Source organism: Apis dorsata, unplaced genomic scaffold, assembly GCF_000469605.1.
Source record: "Apis dorsata unplaced genomic scaffold, Apis dorsata 1.3 scaffold_527, whole genome shotgun sequence".
Lineage (NCBI taxonomy): Eukaryota > Metazoa > Arthropoda > Insecta > Hymenoptera > Apidae > Apis > Apis dorsata.
The window spans coordinates 304,823-310,798 of NW_006263750.1; the positions used below are offsets into that span (position 1 = coordinate 304,823).

Consider the following 5,976-nt stretch of genomic DNA (forward strand, 5'->3'; position numbering starts at 1 on the left):
AGAAATTATACGCTTCAATGAAAAAATTTGTAATTAATATCATCGTCGAGGATGCATTCGATCGTGCGCTCCTCCTACGACAAATCAATTTAAATTATAACAATTTAAAAAATTTAATGAAACGTGATGTAAATTCAATGTCACTGTCACAGATATGCGGAAAAAACAAAAGAAAAAAAAGGAAAAATAAAAATAAAAACATATCACGAATATCGCAATAAAGACTTCATTTATGTGTTACGTGAAATTCTATCAATCCGATTCGATTACTCACGGATCATCCACGATTATTGTTGAACCGAAGATCGTGGTGAATTAAGAACTATTTCAGAGCTATCTATTTTATAGCATTAAACAAAATATATTACAATTATTCCATGTATAGCTAATAATATTCATCGATTTCGTATCTTCTTTTTTCACACGACATGTCTCCATTATTCCGCGAACAATTTGTCAATCCATCATTTTCATAGGGAATAAAATTTTCTCGAAATTGTATTATATAAAAAAGAAAAAAAAAGAAAGAGAAAAAATAAAATATTCCTTTTATACATCGTTTCATTCACGCGAGAGAAATTTCTTATTATTCGAGTTTCACGAGGATCAAATTTAAACAAATAATGTTCCTTTTAATGACTACTTTGTTATTTGATTCTGGTTATTTTCATTCTTCTTCTTCTTTTTTTTTTTTTTTCTAAGCCGATTATTTATTTTCGCGTTCTATTTGAATGGAAATCTCTCTAGAGATATAGAAGCACGATTTTAATTTCTGATCGCGGTTATTATATATTCTTGGCTTAGTTCGTTCACGTGCTACATTTAATGCTATATTCGCGCAAGTTTAATAAAACTCAGAAAGTATTCTTTAAAAATTAACGGTGAGCAGGCAGTTTCACGATATCCGCTTCGAATTATTTGATTTTATAACTAATTTCATGGTAAACATGTTGTGCATGCAATGCGAAGATTGTCAAATTAGAAGTACAATTAAAAAAATGGGAACAGTGTTACACGTATTATTTAATTTTTTTAAGTTACGAAAAATTGTATTGCAAATCAAAGACCATTTCTTGTTTTATATAATTTATCAATTAATAACATTAGTATCAATTTTATAATTCTACTTAAATAAAATAATCGGATCACCTGAAATTCATAAAATTATTTTATTACTTGTTTTTATTGTTTTATTATTATTTTTTCAATCGTTTTATTATCAAACATTTGCTGTTTACGCAATAGAATTCTTCTTTTCTTTTTTTTATTCAACTCATACATAACGTGATTATTAAAATTTTATTAATCATCCAAAATTTACCATCACTGACATAATTTGTAATTTGTAAAATATTTATTAATAATATTCGTTAATTATGCAAGAGAAATCGGATAATATAAAAGAAGCCTGAAGTAATAAAAACTGAATTGGTTTTATAGAAATATTTATATACTCGAATGTGCTCGTACAATAAATTAACGCAACTCGGTTCACTCTGTTGAATTTTCATTAATCTAAACGACCTGAGGTATACTTTTAATTAAATTTATAACCGTGTCTTTATAATGTTCCGTCCTTATACCGTTAATTTACCGTTTATATTATTCACTTACGTAGTATATTAATTCAAAATTTAATATAATATAATATTTTTGATCATTCTTTGACATCCGATTGATAACAAACGTTTAAACGTAAATTCGTCGAGATAAAAATTAAAAGTATCTTCGTGACTCATCATATACCCATACCAATCTCGTGGATTTTTCTATGAATGAACACCAGGAATAGAATGTTGCAGATGTGAATGAGGTAACACATTTGACTATGTACAAGGAAGCTCGGATTGTAGATACTTTGATAGGGAAAGTAGCACGCAAGTAAAATAGGAATAGATGAATATAATGTACCATCATAGAATAGTTTAAATTGGAGTCGACCAGATTCGCTGATCGTGTTCGAGGAAACTTCAATACGCTCTCCAAAGCAATTGAGGGACAAATTAGACGAGTGGATCCTGTTTTGAGAGACAAAAGAATATAGAATGAGCGAAATTAAACCTTTTAGCGATGCGGATTCGACGCATTTTAAAGTTTAGACTGAAATTAAATTGAAAACTTTTCAACTATTCTTCAATTATTAATTATAATTTTTACAGCTTTAGTTTAATTTTTTAAATAGAAATTTTCTAACTTGCACAGGCTTAGTTTCAAACTTTCAACTTGAATTCGAATTATGTTCAAAGTTAGACTTTTATTTCGAAGACGAAACTTTCACGAGTTTTTCAGTTTCAAACTTTTCAACTCAAATTATCAAAAACTAAATGTTATTAAAGTTAGAAATTTTTTATAGTTTTTAAAATATATTCTATATTTCAGAGATTTTTTTTTAAATTTATACTTCACAATTTGGGAAATTTCAAGTTATTGCTCTTTAATTTTTCTTTTTGAAATTCAAATTAATTGATCTTCTCGAACTTCAAGAACACCAATTGATTATATTTTTTATTACGAAATCCCATTAACCCATTTCTTGTTCCACAATCTGCATTCCAAAACAAAAATCAAAACTATGTGCAATTTTCGTTCGATGAAAACAGAGTTGTAACAGCACTGCTCAAATCAAATCATAATACCTTCTGATGCCTATCTATGTACGGCAAAGTAGTCACGCCAGCGCCTCGAACGATTTAATTGCTCGACAATGTGGCTACAAATTGACGGATGATGTTGCCCTATGATAGAAACCTACTAGCTCAATAAACGTTTAAATGATCGTCTTTTAAATTCTTCGTTCGATTCACATGTTTTTATCTATCATAATAATATTATCTATATATTTCACGCAAAATAAATTCTATTAAACGGTAGAAAAAAATGGCAATGCAAAAAAAAAAAAAAAAAAAAAAACTGTGGTAAGGTTTCTTAAGAAGCTTAATAATTAATGCGTTATAAGAGGGATAAGAATCGGTAGTAAGCACGCTGAATCATGACAAATGTTACAGTCAGATTAAGATACAGTAAAGATAAAATTCAGAAATTTATTTATCTATGAAGCAATTAAGTAATAAGTGTTCATAAAGTATATTTACTTAAGATTTGTTTTATTTCATTCTACTTTCGTTCTCCGCTTACCAATAAACTCGAGTTTAGCGTTTAAATTTAATGATTTTGTATCATGCAATTTTATTACGACACGGATGTTAAATATATTTAAATGAGAACGTTGAATCCTTTTTTTTTATTCTTTTCTTTTTCTTTATTTTTGGATAATAAATTTTTTTTACCGACAGTGGTAATTTAATCGATTTTGATTTACAAACAATATTTTATGTCAATTAATGATACTTTTCTACTTTGTTATTTTTATAGGATTACATGAAAAATTCCCAAAATTTTTGAACGATGAATATTATTATTACCACACACGGATTGATAAATTTATTTTATTGATAAATTTATGTTATTGCTTTTTTTGCACGAAGAATTTCCTTCCTGTTTATTTATTTTTTTTTTTTATATTAAATGATAATCAAGCAAAGTTAAAGAAAAAAACTACAAAACGAAAATTACAAACAATCGATTATATCTTAAAGCATATTTCTTTTTTAATAAGTTCTGTTAAAAATACTGTTGAAACTGTTAAAAATACATTATTTTATTTTATTTTACTTTTTTTTTTTTAGTCTTATCGTTATAAACTGAACATTCAATATTTGCGTTAAAAACGGTCTATTCCATCCTCGAATGAGTGTTCAATCGAGAAGTTCAATCGATTGTCTATAAACAGAGAGATTTAATATTCTCTGGGTTAAAAGAGATTCAAACGATCGATCGATTCGTTGCAATCGCGGAGGAATTCGATTGTCGTTCAATCGAGGACTGGGATCGAGCAAAGTTTCGTTCCCAGCAATAAGTCTGTTAAGGATCAATTGACGGGGCAAGAAACGTTTCATTGTTCTTTTAAATTCGTTGGAGGATCGATCGAAGAGATTCCCAGAGGCGAAACGATCCCTAATCAAGTTATCTTGGCGCAAAGAAAGAATGGCGTGACCATCTCTGAAAATAAATTGACCTTCAACCTTAGGCTTGGATGTAAACAGCGAGATGTGGGCTCACTTTTGCAGAAGAAATCGATGATAATGTTCTTATATTGGAAAATATGGCGTTTGCACAGCTCGCGCCGCGATTTAACGAGGTGCACATGCGGATTGAACGATCGTCGAAAGTTCGATGTTGTAGAAATGTTTGCCAACATGACGCGGGAAAAAGATTCTCAAATAAACTTCTGACTAATCAGCAATTTTATTAATTTCTATTGCGCGAGAGACGATCGTCGACCAGTTTGAATTATTTCTTAATTCGAGGATATAATTTCCAATTTAAATTTAATTTTCGTGGAAAATTTATATAACATAAAAATAAATTAAAGCTAAACCGGTTAAACCATTATGACAAATTATTTCACTTTAAAAACTAAAATTAATCTCAAACTTTTAAATTTTAAAAATTCATTATAATATTTATCCTTCTGATCCTTGGAATCAAATCAATTTTAATGGAATTTTACTTTCAACGAATTCGTCGTAATTCGATAATCTAAATCTGCCTAATTGTTTCGACCTTCAATTTTTCAACCCTCGAAGAGCACGGACCCTTCGCTCCGCAGATAGGAAATACAGGACGAGCCAATTTCCTTCGTATCATTTTCGCGGTGGATTCAGTTGGACAGGAGAAAGATAGCAATTTCCATCGTGAAATCGAGTTTAAGCTGACCTATTTTATAAGGATCGCGTTTCAACACGTTGAAAACCATCGGAAGTTTCCTTGTTGGGGATGCGCAAAAATCTCACTTGAAATTGCTTCTGTCTAATAGTAACTGGAAATATACAAATTGCAGAATTAAACGTGGCGCGTTTAATTTATCTCGTTCATTCGATTGAGAAACGCGATTTGTCCAGTTTATCCGGATATTATTTGTCCGGATATTATTCCGGTTTCCATCTTGTTTATAAATCGTTTCACGATGATCGATGAAACAATTTGGTTCGATGATCTCGTAAACGAGCGATCTTGTCGATTGAAATCCTTTATTTTTTCGTGCGTTCGTAATAACGTATTACGCTACTCGTAAAAATATTAAATTTAGCTTCAGATTATGAATCACAACTATTCTGAATCGAAATATTGTGTTTCATATAAATAAATTTATATTAGTAATATTATTCAAATATTACTTCATTATGAGTTATTTTAAAAACAAATCTGTTGTTTGTTCCCGTAATTTATTGTTAATAATGCAGATTAATATTTAATACTTAATATTTTAACGATGAAATTATTTTAAATTTATATTAAATGATATATGAATTTTCCTAAAAAAAATTCTTCAGTTCTTCATAATCCATCTCTTTCAGTTTAATGCTTCTTTTACAACAATCTGCATACATGTACCTACATTCTTCCTATATAAAAGTATAAAAACGATATTAAAAAAAGACTCTAAATCTAGTTTCCATTTCCAAAAGCACTCAAACCTCTTTGAAACTATACGTCCATAAATTGTACCCAAAACCGAACATAATCTCAATAAACACACGTTTATTATCTTTAACTATGAATGCTCATCACCAGAATAGAACACGTGTCAACACATTGCCCTATTCTAATCGTTTCTCGAACACTTGGTTGTTGAATAAAGAAACACCCTCGCGAAGTGCATCCGCCACCATCATGCTCTGTTTCTAATCCGCGAGAAGTAACGATCGTTTCTACCCCCGCAGGTGTAGCCATGAATAATTCACTCGGCTGAGAGGTTGAATTTCTCCGACTTTGAGATACTCGAGAAGAAGAGAGAAAGAAGGAGGAGAGAGGGAGAGAGAGGAAGAGAGACAGAGAGGGGAGAGACTCGAACACAACAGAGAATCACAAGATGGGTGAGATCCTCGGCTCGGCGAGCTTCCTCCATCTAGGCGA

At 30.2% G+C, this 5,976-nt stretch overlaps 1 protein-coding gene across 2 annotated transcripts in view; it reads left to right on the forward strand.

Moving 5' to 3' along the window:
* The window catches only part of LOC102672413 (inositol 1,4,5-trisphosphate receptor), a 39,403-nt gene that overhangs the window by 4,348 nt on the left and 29,079 nt on the right, over window positions 1-5,976 (forward strand). For both annotated transcript variants that reach the window (XM_031512937.1, XM_031512938.1), the window contains exon 2: window positions 5,784-5,976. The gene's annotated coding sequence lies outside the window, so the exon portion shown is untranslated. The remainder of the gene's footprint in view (window positions 1-5,783) is intronic.